Source organism: Microcebus murinus, chromosome 1 (genome assembly GCF_040939455.1).
Source record: "Microcebus murinus isolate Inina chromosome 1, M.murinus_Inina_mat1.0, whole genome shotgun sequence".
NCBI lineage: Eukaryota > Metazoa > Chordata > Mammalia > Primates > Cheirogaleidae > Microcebus > Microcebus murinus.
The window spans coordinates 85,087,284-85,107,455 of record NC_134104.1 but is presented as its reverse complement, the minus strand read 5'-3'; the positions used below and the strand labels follow the sequence as shown (position 1 = coordinate 85,107,455).

The window sequence follows — 20,172 nt, the reverse complement described above, 5'->3', positions numbered from 1 at the left end:
ACAGTGAACATAATGAGATTCAAAGAGATGAATTTGAATACAGGGCACTCCAACACCATTCAACTCAACTCATGCAAATATTACTGCATTAGAGTCCAATATAGTATGTGCAAAATCCATGATCATGAGCTACAAAGAATGCTGTGAACTTGCATTCTATCTATTTTCTGTTTTATGATAAAGACAAACATATCATTGGTTTTGAAACAAATATAATCAAAATTTGTTAAACTTCAATCTCCTTAGGGTTTACATTTTATAGTGTCTACCCAATTTTCTCAATCAAGAAATCACAACACAATACATTTCATGAACCTGTTGTGTAAATGTGAAAACTATGCTTCACACACCAAGTCAAGTCAGGGGACATTCTTAGGTGGAACACTGACCAGTGTAGGTTCCAGGATGTGCTTGAGTGGAGAACAACTTTCTATAAAAGTGGCAAGGAAAAATCAAGTTAATGCCACAGAAAGGAGTGTTTACTACAATGTATAGGAGGTTTAGCTCCCAAAGAGGTAAATTAAGTAAGTAAACACTAAAAAGATAACTAAGCAAATACACTGAATAATTGCAGCAATACTTCAATCTCTTGGAGTTTGCTCCCCTTTGTTTATCTTTAGTCTATTGGAATACTCATTTATCCTTACTGCTGACCCCATATAGCCATAAATAACTTTAGTGCTGCTATGTAACTTTCAAGCAGTTAAATGATAAAGAGATCTAGAAATTAAAATAACATTTATTAAGCACAGCACACACTAATTGAAATTATATAGATGGTTATGCCAACTCACGATATCCCACCAACTTCTGGTGATTCAAGACATGACATGGGAGTGAGCCCTAAGGTTTTTTGCCATGAGACACTTGTGAGCTAGTTGGTAGGTCCTGCCTATCACCTACCAGTGAAATGTTCTTAGCCATCATGACTCAGTCCAAACAAAAGCTAGATGCCTCTAGGTTCTATTTACCTCAGTCATTTGTTATGAACACCAATTATTTTAATGTAAAGTTTTCATGAATTTTTCAGCTAAAATCATACAAGGCTGCTTGTTACCCAAAAATCAACTGAGCACCTTTATCAGAGAAAAGTTTTGACATACAGGCATTCAATTTATTTATAAATAATTAACATATGCTACTAAATTACATTTATTTTAAAACCAAGCATAAGTAAAAGAAAAATAATTTATTTACAATGCTATAATATTTGTTCATAACACTCTAGATTCTTAATGTCTTCTTAATCATGATGGTTTTACACCATCATTAACTAATATCTTAAGGCACAATTTCCTCATAGAAAGCTCATCAGAGTACTGTGTCTGTATTTTAAACACACCTTTCTTGATAATCTCTAATCTTTTTCGGACATCTTCTAAAATGACTAGATCATAGAAAGGGAAGAGTTTGTTCTAGTTTTGTACATTATTAGCTCTGCCATTTTCTTGTTTTTTATTCTTATTTCTATAAGCAGTTCCTATTCCTATGCAAGAATCTTTAAGTCACTGGACAATTTTTATGAGGTTTGGTTAAAACTAGATAATAAAATTCATAAATCTATATAATCAAACACAAGTAAACAAGTGCTACGGTTTAAATGTGTCCCTAAACTTCACGTGCTAGAAACTTAATCATCAAATTCATATGTTGATGGTACTTGAAGGTGGAACCTTTGGGAGATAATTAAAGTTAGATAAGGTCACCAGCTCCATGATGGGACTGGTGGCTTTATAAGAAGAGAAAAAGACCTGCACTGGCTCACTCCTGCTCTCTCACTATGTGATGCCTCCTACCATGTTATGACACAGTAAGGTGGCTCTCACCAGATGCAGCCTCTTGACCTTGCACTTCCCAGCTTCCAGACCCTAAGAAATAAATTTCTTTTATTTATAAATTACCCGGTCTGTGGTATTCTATTACAGCAACAGAACATGGACTAAGACAAGGAAACTTAATACATGAAAATTACAGGAAATACATGGAAATTACAGGAAATGAGAAGAATGCATTAAGTGCCACTGGTGCTTTGTGGAATCCCCACTCTTTCCTTCAAATAGCATTATATATGTTATATGTGACTCTCTGACCATTATAACCAAATGAGGGTACAAATTTGAACCCATGTATCAAATACTAGAAAAATTTAATTTTTTAATCTAAAATGAACATAAAAATAGACTCACAGGGCACCAAACCCCAATAGATACTTGTTTTCACCCCCATGTACACATACAACACAAACTCACACACACCCTACTTTGGAGAAAACTAAATTAGATCATTCTAGTTTTCCTCCTCTCCCTGGTTCTTTTTTTCTTTTCTGTGATGACTCTTCCTCTAATCACCCTCACAGATGTATCAAATCTCAGTTTTCACTAATTATCTTTTCTCTACCTTTGTCTTCATTCATTCATTCATTTAGCTTTTCCTATTAGATTATAGCTCTTTATTGGGAAAGACCACAATAGTGATTTAATAAGTAACTAAATGGTTAACACATATGTGATTCTAGGATTTGAAGGATGAGTAAATACATGAAAAATGATATGTCAACAGATATGGCCATTTGCACATACAATTCGATCTGTAAAATTGAGGAATTTCTAGAAACACGGGCCATATTTTGGTTTCTGTATCTTAGACATTTTCCTAGGCAATTTTGTTTACCTATGTCCTAGTGATTGTACATTTATAAAGCATATCACCTAATTAAAATGTATATATGAATCTTAAGAGATACCGTTACGCTCTTCACATGGAAGTTACAAAAATTTAAGGTGCATTTAATTAATATTTGACAACATACATTAAAACTATGTGTATTAAAATAATTCAAATTGTCCAAAATATAAGATCATGTGTATCCCATACAGCAGCCTTTCTATTCTCACTTATTCAACATTCTTTGCTCTCACCACAGTAGATCACTGTATCTCTCTGTTCTCCTTTTTGGCTGCCATGACATTGCTCATCCCTCAGAAACATCCTTCTAACTATGGTTCTGCCCACAAACCTAGCCCACCCCTTCCTTCAAAGTTCAGACCAGATTAGCCTCTTCTCTTGATTATCTACCCAACTATCCAAAGACAGAAATATGACCCTCCCTTAACACATCTCCCATTTCACACCTGTGTAGTGCCTTATTCTTTTATCATCTCTCCCCTATCAGACTTCCAGAGACTGGACGGACAAATGTGATCATCTTGCTGTCCCCCACTAAGAATAGTGCCTTGCACATAAATAGTTCTTAAGATGTACTGTTGATAAACTGTGATATTATCTATATGCACAGGAATAGATACACACATATCTGAAAATAAAACACAGCGGAAACTGAATTACAGCATAAATAAATCCCACTGATAAGGAAAGAATTTAACAGTGAACTGTGACTTTGAAATGCTTATGACAGGGGTCCTCAAACTTTTTAAACGGGGCCAGTTCACTGTCCCTCAGACCATTGGAGAGTGTGGCACACATTCCACACATGTGCACTGTCGGCCTGGGACTAGTGGGCTACTAAGCAGGATAGGCAGCAGCAAAAACACCCGACGGGCTGGATAAATGTCCTCAGTGGGCTGCAGTTTGAGGATGCCTGGCTTAGGAGACCCTGGTTATACCAAGAATTTAAGTACCACTTCTAGGAGGTGGCCAATAAAGAACAATAAATTAGGCCGGGCGCGGTGGCTCACGCCTGTAATCCTAGCACTTTGGGAGGCCGAGGCGGGCGGATTGCTCAAGGTCAGGAGTTCGAAACCAGCCTGAGCGAGACCCCGTCTCTACCAAAAATAGAAATAAATTAATTGACCAACTAAAAATATATATATAAAAAATTAGCCGGGCATGGTGGCGCATGCCTGTAGTCCCAGCTACTCGGGAGGCTGAGGCAGTAGGATCGCTGAGCCCCGGAGATTGAGGTTGCTGTGAGCCAGGCTGACGCCATGGCACTCACTCTAGCCTGGGCAACAAAGTGAGACTCTGTCTCAAAAAAAAAAAAAAAAAAAAAAAACCACAAACAAACAAACAAAAAACTACCTGGAAATAAATTTATTTAAATGTATAGACTGCTTTGAAAAGCTAAAAGACAATATGGGCCCTTTTCCCTAGGAAGAAGTATAAACACAATAAAAATGTACTTATTACTATAAGGTAGCAACATAATCTAATCTAGAACCTAGTGGTCAGTAACAAGTTCATGAAAGTATATTTGGTATCCTTAAGAAACAGAAGTTAAAAATTAATTTTTATAACACAAGACAGACACTAAATTTAAAAAAAAAATTAATTTTTAATGTGAAGCATTTGGGAAAATTATTCCACAACTTAAGAGAAAACTATAAGAATCCTACCAGAATTGATGCTGTTCAGAAAGATTTTACTTAAATGAACTTCTGGGGAAAAGTCACAGACAAAGTTCAAATTAAATTGCTTAGCACGTGATTAAAAATAAATAGTACTACCTCTGAACAGAATAATTAAAAATACATATAATTTGTAAGTCAAAGAGTTTCAACTAAATCTTCTCAATCCATTTTACAAAAAAGAATTTATTAGTTGGTTTCTTCAACCTGGCAATCCACATTGTGTGTGTGTGTGTGTGTGTGTATCTCACATCTCCCCACCCCCCTGCCTCTATCTCACATCTCCACCCTACCTTGCCTCTAACACTATGGTCCCCAACCCCCAGGCCTCACATCATCACATAAGTTCCGCCTCTTGTCAGATCAGCATTAGATTCTCACAGGAGCACGAACTCTACCATAAACTGCGCAAGTAGGGGGTCTAGGTTGCACGCTCCTTATGAGAATCTAATGCCTGATGGTCTGAGGAGGAGCTGAGGCGGTGATGCTAGCGCTGGGGAGCAGCTGCAAATACAGATTATCATTAGCAGAGAGGTCTCATTGCACAATAAATGTAATGTGCTTGAATCATCTCGAAACCATCCCTTCCCATCCCCCCATCCCAGTCCATGGAAAAATTGTCTGCCATGAAATCAATCCCTGGTGCTAAAAAGGTTGGGGACCGCTGCTCTAACACGTTACATCCCCCATTTCCCTCACCCCATCTTCATTTTCCACAGAATTACACACACACAGATAATATTACAGTCAACCAGAGGGTAAGGCAGGTAGAAAGGTGAAGGAGCTCTAACACCAGAGATATCTTAAGGAAAGTGATCCTGAGATCAGACTCATGGTCAGAGCAAACACAGCTTTGCCATCACTGTATTTTCACTTCCCATTGTTATTAAAAGTTGTATATTATAATTTGACTAGCTTAAAAAGTAATAAAAAGTTGTATATTATGACCTAAATTTTCTAAAAATAAGTTAGTCTCAAGACCGCATACCCACATAAAGAACAATTTAAACATGCATTGGTGTCTAATCATCCAATTACTACCTCAGTTGGTTAGTTTCATTGGTAGCATGTGGTTGAATTTTACATTAAATTTATATCAAAAATGAACTATTTTACAAGAATAAACCAAAAACTGTCAAGTATTTCAAAAGCTGTCAGTTACAGAGCAAGTAATGCAATTACAGACAGTAATACAACCTATCTTACACTAGGCCAAAGAGTTTTAAAATTAAAAGTTTTAACAGTTTCGAGTGCTAGTATAAATCAAATTTGTTATTTAGACACTAACATCTACCCATGATAAGCTTCCAGTTCACTAATTTTCAATGACAGAGAATGTGAACATTGAAAAAAGCTTAAACTCAAACTTTAGTTGATAAACAACACTGACACAAAAATATGGACAAATATACATGATTGTCAGTTATTCTTTTTTAAGAAATGTGAGAACACCATTGGTGTGTAAATATAACTAATTTATTTTTTTCACACACACACAAAAAAGTTACTAAATTAATGGTGCGACTTAGACAGATCTGACATTGTTTTCTTATTAACACAAAGGTGATAGCTGCTAAACACCCCTGGCCTTATTTTGTTATAGTATGGGTGAAAGACACAAGCAGAAGGGTGGCAGAGGGCAGGAGGGACCGCACCAGGGTCCACAAAATAATGGGACAGAATAAAACAAACTTCATTGCCTAAGACCTCACAGGCACTTAAGTTAGGAGAGAAAACTGACATAATTCCTAGATCTTACTGGATTTCTCTTCCTATCGACTGAATATTCAAGATACCAAGAATTTGAATAGCTAATTGGCTACAATACAAAAATCATTCAGCTGAATAGTATGTTTCCAGTAGAAATGAGAAATGAGAACAGGTCTTCGATTAACTGTCCTGCAGAAGTACCTTTCCAGATTCGACACAGTGGGTCCCTTACTTAGATTTAAGATTTAATTGATCTAGGGTAAGAGCTACACATCACTTGCATTTAAATGCTCTCTCAGGTGATTTCAATGAAGAGTTGAAAACCACTAGCCTATGTGAAACAAAGGGCAAAATGGGAAATTTTGTCAGATTCTAATTATTAATCTTTTGGGGGAAGGTGAGGAGCACTTCTTTCAAATATCAGACTGTAAAGTAAGGGGTGCTCAGAGCTAGAGGGGGAAATATATTGTACCAAGAATTAAATGTTTTATTAATCCGATTTTGAGGTTAATGATGACAAACAAAAGATAAACTCAATCCATTTCCCCAAATGTGAATTAGAAAGAGGCAGTAATAATAAAGACACCATAAACAGAAAGAGATCAATAAAGACTACAAAACATAGGAGTTATGCAAAAAAGTGCATAAAAGGACACAGAGGAGGAGCAATGCTGATATTTACATAAAGAGACACATAAGCACCAATGAGCCTCAGTTATGTGTGATAAAATTTTAAGTAGTAGATAAAAGTTACAGAAAGGTATTTTTTTCCTACTCAATATAATGGAAAACCACCACACAAATCAATGGCAATGTTCAAACAAAAGCTGGATATATGACTCTGCAAGGAAGTAGACAGTGGGCACCTAGGCAAATGATATGAGGTTGGTTGTATGTGTGTCCTGTCACCTTTTAATTCAACATTCAAGTGTGCTACCAGGACCAGCACTAGCCTCTGTGATACCTTGGTTCAAATTAGATTCTAGCAGGACAAATTAAAAAAGGGAAGCCACATAGTATAGAGGGGTAAGAGCCTTAAACTGTGGAGCCACACATCTGTGGTTTGACCCAGACCTGGCTCTGATGTTCAGCAGCTAGAGGATCTAACACAAGTTACTCAACCACTCAGTGCCTTAATTTTTTTCAACTGTAAATTAAGTTAGGAGAGCTAAATAACTTAACATTTATAAAGCATTAAACAGTGCCCGGCACAGGATTCAGATATAATTATTTAACACAAGCTGTGTTATCGCCTGATCCATTCAGGATACAACCAGGGTCACACACACACACAAAGATATCCAGAAGTCATGAAAGAAAGGAGACTATCTTTTTTTAAGTTCCTCTATCTATTAATATCTATCTACTTCAATACAAAAAACTACTCCTCTCCCTGCCCACCACTCAAATTATGATAATAAAGCACTGACTGAGACTACATGAACACTATTACTACTCCATCTTACTTTAAACCATTGACATGTAGTGGTCTAGGGGATGGCAAACTATACCTCAAAATATTCTGGTTTTGCAGGCCATTTAGTTTCTGTCACAATTACTCAACTCTGCTATTATAGAGCAAAGCAGCCACAGACAATACATGAATGAATGGACATTACTGTTTCAAATAAAACTTTATTCAAAAAGAAAAACAAAACAAAAAAGGGAATAGAGCAGATATGGCCCACAGATCATATGGTTTGTTGACCCTGAAGCAATTCCCAGAATCACCCAAAATTCTACAGATCCAGGATGGACTGTAAAGCTTATAGGTTAAATGAGGACAAAATAATTTTTTTAATCAAATAAATGAACAAATCAAGCAAAAATTATTATTCAAACATTGCACACTAAAAATATGTAACCATCCTATGAAGACGAAATTTTCTAAGGCATTCCAACATACTATCTTATGTGGCACTATATATATAACAAAGCTAAGAGTATTAAAACATCAGTATTCCTCTGCCATCCTCGGAAACCTAAAAGACCATGGGGGTAGAATGGAAAGAACAAGGGCTTTCTGTTCTTCCTGTTCAAAAACTCAGCTCTTTCACGTCATACCCATATAATCACATAAGCAAGTCCTCAATGTCCTCATCTGTAAAATGAGGCTATTATATAATATAATCCTATACCTGTAGAGATAGTATATTAGATAGCTTGATAACAGGCATGAACATAAAAGTTTTGCTTATTGCAAAGAAAATAACTATGATTTAAAATCCTATTAAATCCCTTAAGATGTTTTCACACAGAATTAATACTAGTAAATATCAGCTAATTATAATTGTTTATATAGCTGGGTTTTTGTTTTGTTTTGTTTTTGGTAGAGATGAGGTCTCATTTTGTTGCCCCAGCTGGTCTCGAACTACTGGCCTCAAGGGATCCTCCCACCTCGGCCTCCCAGAGTGCTAGGACTATAGGTGTGTCACCATGCCCACCGCTGCGTATATAGTTTTAAAGGGTACAAAAAAGTTAAGAATAGCATAGTATTAAAAGGCAAACAAAAAATTAGGTCTTAAAAAGCAAAAAAAATAAAAAATAACTTGAATTATTAACTTTCATGAGATTAAACAAATATTAAAAGAAAGTATTTTTAAAAATAGAAATAATGAAACAGAACAGTGAAGACACAGGAATAATGAGAATGGTCCTGGCAATGAATCCTCTGGACCAGAACAAATGGAAGCAAGAGAAAACACTGGCCATAAGCTCTGCCAACACTAGCTAAAATTCACCACATAGTGAGTGAGAACAAAGTAATGAGTGTTATGCCTCTTTTTAAAACTAAGAGAAATGTTATGCCTCTTTTTAAAACTAAGAGAAACTGAGCCTGTACTTTAGTTTTCTGATATCATAAGGACATCTGGACACCGAAAATCAACTAAAATGCTATTGTCAAACATGTTTTCTTTTCACCTTTTCTAACAATCCTAAATCATAATCTAATTCACAGGTAAATATGGGAAAGAAACAGTAATTGTATATTTATAATTATGTTTAAAAAACAAATTCATGGCCGGGCGCTGTGGCTCATGCCTGTAATCCTAGCTCTTGGGAGGCCGAGGCAGGCGGATTGCTCAAGGTCAGGAGTTCAAAACCAGCCTGAGCAAGAGCGAGACCCCGTCTCTACTATAAATAGAAAGAAATTAATTGGCCAACTGATATACATATAAAAAATTAGCCGGGCATGGTGGCGCATGCCTGTAGTCCCAGCTACCCGGGAGGCTGAGGCAGAAGGATCACTCGAGCCCAGGAGTTTGAGGTTGCTGTGAGCTAGGCTGACACCACAGCACTCACTCTAGCCTGGGCAACAAAGCGAGACTCTGTCTCAAAAAAAAAAAAAAAAAACAAATTCATAAAACCATCTGCAGACAGAATTACATTTAAAATTCAATGTTCTTATCTTTTCCCAATTCCCTAATTGAACATATTAACATCAAAGCACCCAAAGATTCCATCAACAACAAAGGATTTGCACACTGCAAATGAACTCTCTCCATTACCAATGAAGTACTTGAGAAAATACAAACTATGAAGAAACCTATAAGGAAGAGAACAGGAAGAAATGTAATTTGAAGCCTACGTTTATCCTCTAAGCCAAGTTAAATCACAGGTTGGTTGTGTTTTGTGGGTTTTCTTTTTTTTAGACAGAGTCTCACTCTGTTGTCCAGGTTAGAGTACAGTGGCAATGTCATAGCTCACTGCAACTTCAAACTCCTGGGCACAAGCAATCTTCCTGCCTCAGCCTCTCAAGTAGGTGGGACTACAGTTGTGCACCAGCACAACCAGCTAATTTTATTTTGCATAGAAACAGAGTCTCACCATAGGCTAGCCTGATCTTGATCTTCTGGTCTCAAGTGATCCTTCCAACTTGGCCTCCCAAAGTGCCAGGATTATAGGCATGAACCATCATGACCAGCCCTGGTTGTGTTTTTTTAAATGACCATAAGATTTACCCTGCAATATACAACAAAACCGTGGGGAGAAAGAAGGAAGAAAAATCAAGTTGTAATTAACCTCTCTGCTAGAGATTTTTAACATTAAAAGTCCTTTACATTACATTTGCATTAAGTTGTTACTAATTTTCTGACACTGGAACAAAACTTGCTAATATACATCAGTAAATAAAACAAAGATCTTTGCCCTCACAGAATTTAAATTCTAGCAGAATTTGGAATTAAGAGTATTGTTAGAAGGTAATAAATGCTATGAAAAAAGAAGAAGTCCATGCAAGGCAAAAGGATTTAGAAGCTGAGAAGGGAAAGGCATGCAATATTAAGTAGGATGGCCAGAGCCAGAGCCAGTTTGTATTTCAACTATGAGATGGCAAAATTTTCAGGAACCTGTTGTATGTTCTACTTTCTGCACACAGGCAATCAATCATGTATGAAAATGTGCCTTAACTTGGTGTTGTCAGTTTGTCAGAAGCTATATCTAGAACATCTATATTCAAGAAATAAATCACTTATGTTTCAATTACTCTAATTTTTTCTCTGCAATATCTATTCTTGTCTTATATATCCCATATATTGTAAAGCTACAATTTCTAGGAGAGATATTAGGCATTATAAATTAACTAGTTTATTTAAATATTTAGGATTATAATATTATGAAGGCCATCATAAAGTTACCAAATGCCAAAGAGAAGATATGCTAAATCAGAAAAACTCATAATTGTTGCCCAGAGTTTATTCAAATTATTTTTCATACAGGCATTCTTAACAAAGTTAAAAATGCCTGAGAGCTTCAACCTTTTTCCAAGACCCGTGTACTGAAAACAGAAAAATGTCACTGCAAGAGAATATCTAATCACCTCAGCCCTACTACAGTGCAGACAGCAGACTAAATTTTTAAATATTCAGCAAATCTTTATAGTGTGCTGGTACTACATGTCTACCATCACTACTTTAAAATACCTTACAAGGTAAAAATAACACAACACAAATGTAGACACAGCCAAAACTTCTTAAAATGCTTAAGAAACTCTGGTCTTGGTTTTATCTTTGTGGGTTTTTTTTTTCCCATTGTGCTCAATATTCTTTATTAGAAGAAAAATAAAGAGTAGGCAAGGGAGACTAGCTTATGAAAATGTACAACACTAGAACTATAAATAGACTGGCTGAGTTTTTTCAATACCTTCAATTATAAATTCCCAGTAATAAATGAGAGTATCTCTATAGCTTGTGCCTACTATCATATCTAAAACACAATTCTAGATTCCAGTAAGTATTAAATGAGATAGGAAGGAGAAGTGGTTAGAGCTTAATGGGGAAAGGGAAGGATATTCTGGGAGGGAGAGAAGTGTGACAACAAAATATTACCTCTTCCACCTACAAAAGGAAATAGCCAGAATACTTCTTCCAGATGAGATCCAGAAGAGGAACATATCTTCCCACAATGAGGATAAAAATCTGTTGTGTATGATTTTTCACTGACCCCTTAATCTCATGTCAAAGCTAATGAATCAGTTGAAAAGAACTACTCTGACATCTCAGACTCAGCTAGAATAATTCACAAAACCTAAGTTAGCCACACCTAGTATCTGTTTGCTGAGTATAGGAAAGGATACAGCAGGGTGGTATCAGACCAGACACAGCAGGACATGCAATCCAGGAGCTACTGTCTTCACACCTCTCCCTACTACCATCACCATCACCATGTCACTGTTTGGTAGGCAAGGGGTAAGAATACACAGATGGTGCAGAGCTACCCTGGCTTAGAAACCCCAAACTCCACTGAGGAACCAGTATCATCTTATAAATGTCTCAGGGGCATAGCTTCCAGGGAACCCAACCCATCAAAAGAAATGCTCAGTTCTAAGTGTTAGAGTAGGAGACTAAGAGACAGAGCTGAGACCAGTTGCAAGGAACTGAAGAGTGAGTGCAGGTACCAAAGTAAACAACCCTCAGGCAGAAGCTAACTACAGGGGCTGATATTCACAGGCAAGAACCAGCATCAACTGGCTTGTCAACTATCTTTGTCACCTTACATGAACTCTGTCTAATTATAATATCATTTACATTGTGGCTTTAAAATTTCTTGGCCCTTGAAATCACCATGACAGTTCTGAAAAAAACCACTTAAAGCATGAAAATGCGAGGGAACCCAATTCTAGGAATTACTACCCAAATTCTTAGTAAAAGCCAATCCCTTAACCATGAATAGTCCTTCCCTCAATTAGTAACACTTCAAAAGACAAAAAATCACTTCCTCCCAACGCAGCTGCTCTCTTTCAAGCCTGCCTGCTCTCTCTCTCCCAGGGTGTACTTTTGCTTTTAATAAAAGCTGTTGTTTGCTTTGCTTGTGTAGTGCATCCTGAAATTCTTTTCTTCCGATGATCACCAAGAACCTGGGAAAACCTCCATTCTCAGGCTGGTAATGTAAGAATGCACCACAACTTCCCACCATGTATTCACTCCCACTCCAGATGCAGTTCATATGCCAGGTATCACCATGGCATGCCCTATGTAGACTGGCAATATCGCTGACATTCCACGTTTAGGTTTCAAATGAATCAGAGCTAAACATTAAAAGAAGGTCATTTGTTCATAGAAGGAGAAAGGGTTTGGTGAACCCTTTACTCACAGGGCACCTAGGTCCTCATCCCAAGTCTACTTTTAGGGTGCCAGTGCTCTCAGTCCTACAACATAAGCTTCTACGGGACTGACTCACTTTCTATAAGCAATGATGGGGTTTTACTGGGTTGACCTCTGAGTACTTTGAAGCTTTTTAAAAAATAAGAACCAGGCTCAAAGAAAACCAGGCCCTCAGAAGAAAGAAGAAATTATCTCCTGCCTTTTGATAAATAAGGCAACACAAATATAAAACCAAACCAACAAACTAAAAATATCTTATAAATAGCATAGAAAACCTGTTTTGATAAGAAGTCAAAAAAAAAGTTAAAGAGAACATCTAGTTCAATCCCTTTTGTTATATTCATAATGAGATTGAGGCCCAAAGAGGTAATATCTTCTTGTCACCAGAGGTGACAAAACGAATACTAAACTTGGCATTGTTTGTGCACCCAGTATCATTTGTATCTCAGACAATTTTGCACAGTAGTTATTATTGTCCCTGTTTCAAAAACAAGTTAACTGAGGCTGAAAGAAGTTCCTAGACCAAGATCACAGACCTGAAAAGGAGGCAGAGTAAGTGGACATCAAATATGAGATCTTAAATTCTTAACCATTCTCTTCTAGGTCTCCCGAGTCTCTTTACAAAGGCTTTGTTACTCAAAAACGTTTACTTATTCCAACATGATAGCCAAAAAAATGTTACTGATTCGATACAAATACCAAGGACATTCTTCACAGAAATAGAAAAATTAACCCTAAAATTCATATGAAACCCCAGAAGATCATAAACAGTCAAAGCCATCCTGAGCAAAATGCACAAAGATGGAACTATCACACTACCTGACCTCAAAGTATACTACCAAAGTTATAATAATGAAAACAATGTGGTACTGGCATAAAAACAAATAGACCACATGAGCAGAACAGAGAGCCCAAAAATAAATCCACACATTTACAGCCAACTAATATTTCCTGAGGTTTCTGTCATCAACTGTGTTGTGGTCCTCTTACATTGGGAAAAGTAAGCCCTCATGGTAGGGAGGTTGATCCTACCCCTGCAGGTCAGAAGCAGCCCCCCCCCCCCAACTCACCCAGGTCTTGACAAACCCGAACAGGAAGCATAAGGACAACAGATTTCACCTGGCCACACAGCCCAAACGGAAACACACACAGGGGCTAAGCAGAGGGAAAGCTGACTAGAAAGAAGCTCAGCTCTGGCACACAACATAAGACACATTCCTTCCACCAGACACGATGCACACACAAGACACACACAATACTTACATAGAATCACTCACACATAGGTGGGCACACACATGCACACAAGCAGCCCCAAGTCTGTCTGGCTGTGCCCCATGTGAAGAAGCCCCTCCAGGAACAGAGCACCTATGGACACATAAGCAGTCCAATCCTCCAGGTCACAGGGCCCACAAGTTTCAGGAAGACTCACATACACACCCCAAAGACAGGCATCAGGCAGCAAACCATCCCATGGTGCTTCGAGGCGGCTCCCAACAAGGAGTCTTCATCATAGTCAGCCTTCCTCCACTACAAGGATGCCAGGAACATTCCCTCAACCCGCTTGCAAGGATAGACCAGCGCCCAACACCAATGCATGGCCATACAGGGCTCCCACTCCCCAGTGCCTCAGGGAAATGGTCCCTAGGGAACCTCAGCAGGTCACTGTGACAGCAAGCACCAGACCCCAGCCAACTAATTTTTGACAAAGATGCCAAGAACACACAATAGAGAAAAGATAGTCTCTTCAATAAATGGTATTGGGAAAACTGGATATTCACATGCAGAAGAATGAAATGAGACCCTTATCTCACCATATACAAAAATTAACTCAAAAAAGGATTAGAGACTAAAACACAAAAACCAAGACTATTAAACTTCTAGAAGAAAACATAGGGGAAATGCTTTATGACGTTGGTCTGGGCAAGAATTTGTTAGATAAGACCTCAAAAGCGCAAAAAACAAAAACAGTCAAATTGGGATTAAATCAAATTAAAAATCTTGTGCACAGCAAAGGACATAGCAGAGTGAAAAAACCTACAGAACAGGAGAAAATATTTCCAAATTATACATCTAACCAGGGGTTGATATCCAAAATGTATAAGGAACACAAACTTAACTAGCAAAAAAATGAAAAAAATACAATTCAAAAATGGACAAAAATCCTCAAAAGACATCCAAACGGCCAACAAGTATGTAAAAGAATGCTCAATACATCATTAACTATCAGGGAAATGCAAGTCGAAACCACAGTGAGATATCATCTCATCCTAGTTAAAATGGACATTATCAAAAAGACAAAAGACAACAAGCACAAAAGACAAGGATGCAGAGAAAAAGGAAGGAATGCTTATGCACTATTGGTGGGAATGTAAATTAGTATGGGTATTATGGAAAATAGTATGAGGTTTCCTCAAATAATTAAAAAGAGAACTACCATATAACTCAGCAATCCTGCTACTGGGTATATGTCTAAAGACAGTGAAATCAGTATGTCAAAGAGATGTCTGCACTTCCACATTTACTGCAGCATTATTTACAATAACCAACGTATCAACCTACATGTCCACCAGTGGATGAACATATAAAGAACATGCAGTACTATACATAACAAAATACCATTCAACCATAAAAAGAAGAAAATCCTTCCATTTTGACAACATGGAAGAGCCTAGAGGGCATTACATTAAGTGAAATAAGCCAGGCACAGAAAAACAAATACCACATGATCACACTCATGTGGAATCTTAAAAAGCGGATCATACAGAAGTTGAGATAGAATGGTGGTTACCAGAGGCTGGGACATAGTATATGTCTGTCAATTTTAAAAATTAAGAAGTTGTTTATTTTTTGAGACAAGGTCTCATTCTGTTGCCCTGGCTGGAGTACAGTGGCATTATCAAAGGAAACTGTGGGCTCAAACTCCTGGGCTCAAGCAATCCTCCCACCTCAGCCTCCAAAATAGGTGGGACTACAGGCACATGCCACCACACCAGGCTAATTTTTCTCTTTTTTGTAGAGAGTAGGTCTCACTATATTGCTCAGGCTGGTCTAGAGCTCTTGGCGTCAAGCGATCCTCCTGCCTCCCAAACTGCTAGGATTATAGGCATGAGCCACCACACCTACCTTAAAAGGTTTTTTTTTTAATTTTTATCTCATAGTTATCACTTTACTGAAGGGAAGGAAACCTGTATCTACATTTTCTTATTGCCCCAGTAGCATGGAATCAATACAGTAAGACTCTTGGGTACCCAGAAAACAGTATAAGTCCACTGATCAATAAATAGTACTTTTTTTTCTTACCACCCACTCCAAACCAGTTTCCAAATACTTTTGACCTGGAGTGTTACATAAAACTAGTAAGTTCTTGAACTGCTATGGGGATTTAACTGTTAAAAAAAAATGATGATACATATAGAAATCAGGGACTTCATCTGATTAGAGTTAGGTCAAATTTACTTAATTTACATAATCAGCATTCATAAGAGAGACTGGAATTTTAAAATGCATAATCTTCCCCCTTTCGGAAGTTTACCAAAGTCTTAGAAGACGCAAAAACACCAGTCATTTCTGCAGCAAATACTGTGCTGCTTACTACATAATATTCATTACCCCAAAAGCCTGAAAGTCATTCCTGATTCTTTTCTGTCTCATTTGTCTCCTACATCAGTCATTAAATTTTGTCAATTATTTTTTTAATTTTGTCAACTCATATTCCTAAATATCTCTATGCTGCTGACATGACCCTCTCCTTCCATCATAGCGTCCACACTCCTCACTGTCCTTCCCCTGCAACCTTTATGGAATCTAAAACCTGAATTATTTTTAATGCATCCCCAATTTTAATTTTTTAGTTTTGAATCAAAAGAGCATCAGTGGATTTTCTTTGTTGAGGCATTGCTTAATTAGCTATTCACTTAAATAACTGTTTAGATGACTTTGGTCTCCTTGCTAACATAATTCCAATTTTGTTCAAAGTAGCAACATGACCAGATAAATTCTTGCTTTCCCAACCATTCTTGTAGTTAACGGTTCTGGTGTAGGACTTAAGTAGGAAGGAAGGAGGGGGAGAGAGTGAGTTTGCTTTCCTGAAAACAGAACAGATGCAGCATTTCTTCCTGCTTAAACATTATGCCTCCTGCAGCAGTAGCCACTTCTCCACCAAGGCAATAAACCTGATGAAATGTATCACACTAAGAACGATGGAATTAAAACAAAACAAAAACAAGCACCTTCCTGCCTCATGATTTGTTTAAAATAGTGTTTTTAGTTACTTAAAGCCAACTGGATATCATTCTCCCCTCTCTGGATGTCTCCAAAAGCATTTCAAACTTACTACATATGAATTTAATTCATCTACTGCTCCAAACTTGTTCCTCCTCTCATACCGCTGTGTATGGCTCCATTCTCCCATTAAGCCAAACTAGAAATATGGCTTTTTTCCTCCCTCATTTCCTACAGCTGATTAATCACCAAACACCACTACTTTCTATTTCCAGGTTGCTACTTCACATGTATGTTTTTAGTTCCTCAAATTCCTCACCGCTGGCTAAATTTTAGATCACCCAAACCGTACCTAAGCTTTTCTACCGTTATGTGTATTCATTTTATATGCCTGTGTCCCTTCACCAGAAGATACGTATTTTAAAAGATGCCTTATTCAGCTTTACAACTTGAATGCCCAGAACAATGCCTAGAGAACATGTTAAAATGTGCCCCTCCCCTCCCACAAAAGTAGTAGTGGTTAAAATAAAGACCTTATTTCTACAGGTACTATAAAATCAATGACAATAAAATTAGTGTGTTGTTTTTCACTCCCCCACAAAATCAATTTCAGGAAGAATTAAGATAAATGTTAGCCTAAAGCAAACCATATATGAAATTCAAAATAATATAATTTTTGCTCCAAAGGTAAAGAATGAGAACTATGACCAATTATTAACCACCACATTTCACTCTGAAATACTGTAATACCTAAACACATTATCACAACTATCAACCACATCTTGGTAAAACATTTTAAAAGCATTGTAATGCAATGCCGCTCTGTTACAATAGCAGGTATAAACATTTAAAAATATAACCTTTGCTCTTAAAAGGCATTTCCCTAAGTTTTGCTCTTTTAGAGTACATGGTTTGATTTTGATCCTATTGATTAATCAAAGTCGGAGTTAAGAAACTGGAAAGACGGCCGGGCGCTGTGGCTCACGCCTGTAATCCTAGCTCTTGGGAGGCGGGCGGATTGCTCAAGGTCAGGAGTTCAAAACCAGCCTGAGCAAGAGCGAGACCCCGTCTCTACTATAAATAGAAAGAAATTAATTGGCCAACTGATATATATATAAAAAAAAAATTAGCTGGGCATGGTGGCGCATGCCTGTAGTCCCAGCTACCCGGGAGGCTGAGGCAGAAGGATCACTCGAGCCCAGGAGTTTGAGGTTGCTGTGAGCTAGGCTGACGCCACGGCACTCACTCTAGCCTGGGCAACAAAGCGAGACTCTGTCTCAAAAAAAAAAAAAAAAGAAAAAAAGAAACTGGAAAGGCAAAGGAGAACTACAAAAAAGAGAAAGAATATGAATAGTCTCTAATTTACTTAGAAAGGTTTAAGGTTTGCTATTTTTCCTTCACTGCTTTATAGCTAAGTAGAATGATGGGAAACTGGACAAGACTACTCCAGGAAATCAGACAACTTAGAATAAGTGGGGATTCTCTTCATCATAATTTTCTGATCCCAGAGTCCTTTGGTCTAGTGGTTAGGATTCCTTTGCACACATTCATTTAATGCCAGGCCGTATCATTTGCAAATCTTACAAAATACACAATGTCAAACAAAATGTCTGATTTTTTACAATTATTCAATTATATTAGTGTATTTATTTATTCAATAATATCTATACTGACTTCCATTTCACAGATTCATCTGTTCTTTAACAAATTCTAGGAAACAGACAAAACTACTCATAGAACTAGAATAGAAATGCAAAAATACTATGACTATCACTCACTAAGGATGAAACAACAGGCTGATTATTTAGTCTCTCTAACCCTCCTCATCTGTTAAAATAAGGATGGAAATGGTATAGTTAACACTAAATAAGATAATGCATGGCAAGCTTGTAATAGCACCTGGGATATAAAAGCACTTAAATGGCAGCCATAATTATTTTTCCAAGATTTTGTATGTAATGAGAAACAATGAGCTGTCCTTTACTAAAACCACAGATTTGCTGAAATACACTATCAATACACTTAATCTGAATGTCTAGAATGCTTTACTTTGTGTGCTTATGAACATAATACAGTTTATTTTATAAAAGCAAAAATGTGACACTTTCTAAACATTTCAGCATTCTGAAAATGGATTCTCACTTCTGGATTAAATATTGGATATAAAATAAAATGGGGGGAGAGGATTATTAAAATGGGAAGCCACAGTGGGTCAAGATTATGGGCTCTAAGAGGTCATACCAATTTTTAACTAATATCACAACCAAACATCTATAATGGGTATTGGATTAATCAGCCATTATTTAAACAAACATCAGTCTAATATTATTATTCCTGTTCCCTGTCTTCCAAATAATGGTCAAGAAACAATGAAACTATCGCCTGGAACAGCAACACTGAATTTCTGGAAGGATGTTTTCAATGATAGCAAATAATGGGTAAATTGAATAAGGTTTCCATTAAGCTTTCTCCATAATTACGCAATATTTTAAAATAGTACCTTTATTTTGGTTTTGAAAGTCATGTAGTTTGCTAACTACCTGCAGTCTAACATTATTTCCCTTCTAGATATAATATCAACATAATTTTAAAACATTAATAGGAAATAAGTGGCAATTTCCCATTCATGGTAGTTCCTTATAGGCAGTGTAAGCTCTCAGTTGTCCCAAATGTTTGGTACCCAGGGCAATCTAATGTGCCCTACAAATTCTATTCAAGTGCATCTTCTCTGGTGCAGTAATAAAGATGTTAACACTTTGATTCAGTCTAACTTTGAATTCCATCAGTACAGTAACTAATTTATAATTTGGAAAAAGTCAGCAAATCCCAATTGGAGCTTCAATAAATTCTACTTTATATTCATGTAATTGATTGGGAAAAATATTAAGTAAAACTCACTATTTCTTTCAAAGATCAGAGAAGTGGTCTGAAGAGCAGGATAGTTTTAATGGGAAGGAACATTGGGATCCCATCAATTTGTTCTTTTTCATAGGGTGCAAGGTAATAAGGAATTACAAAACAGGAGTCCAGAGCCAATGGCTTTTTATAGATCTTTTAATAATATAAATGAATTGTGGCTTTCTTCCTTTTCCTCACTTGCCATTTTATCCACTGTGAATGGTCAAGCAATGACCACCCTAACCCACACTCTGTAAGAAACTGGTTCCATTCCAGATTAATATAAAGGTCCAGATCCAAGAGTCTGTTCTTTCAAAACTACTTAATCTCTTCAAAGTCTCTAATGTGTTCTTGAACATTCATTCATTCATTCATTT

General features: G+C 37.0%; 1 protein-coding gene across 15 annotated transcripts in view; it reads right to left on the bottom strand.

The window, feature by feature from the left end:
* TBL1XR1 (TBL1X/Y related 1) overlaps nt 1-20,172 on the bottom strand; it is a 162,696-nt gene that overhangs the window by 69,967 nt on the left and 72,557 nt on the right. The window lies entirely within an intron of this gene.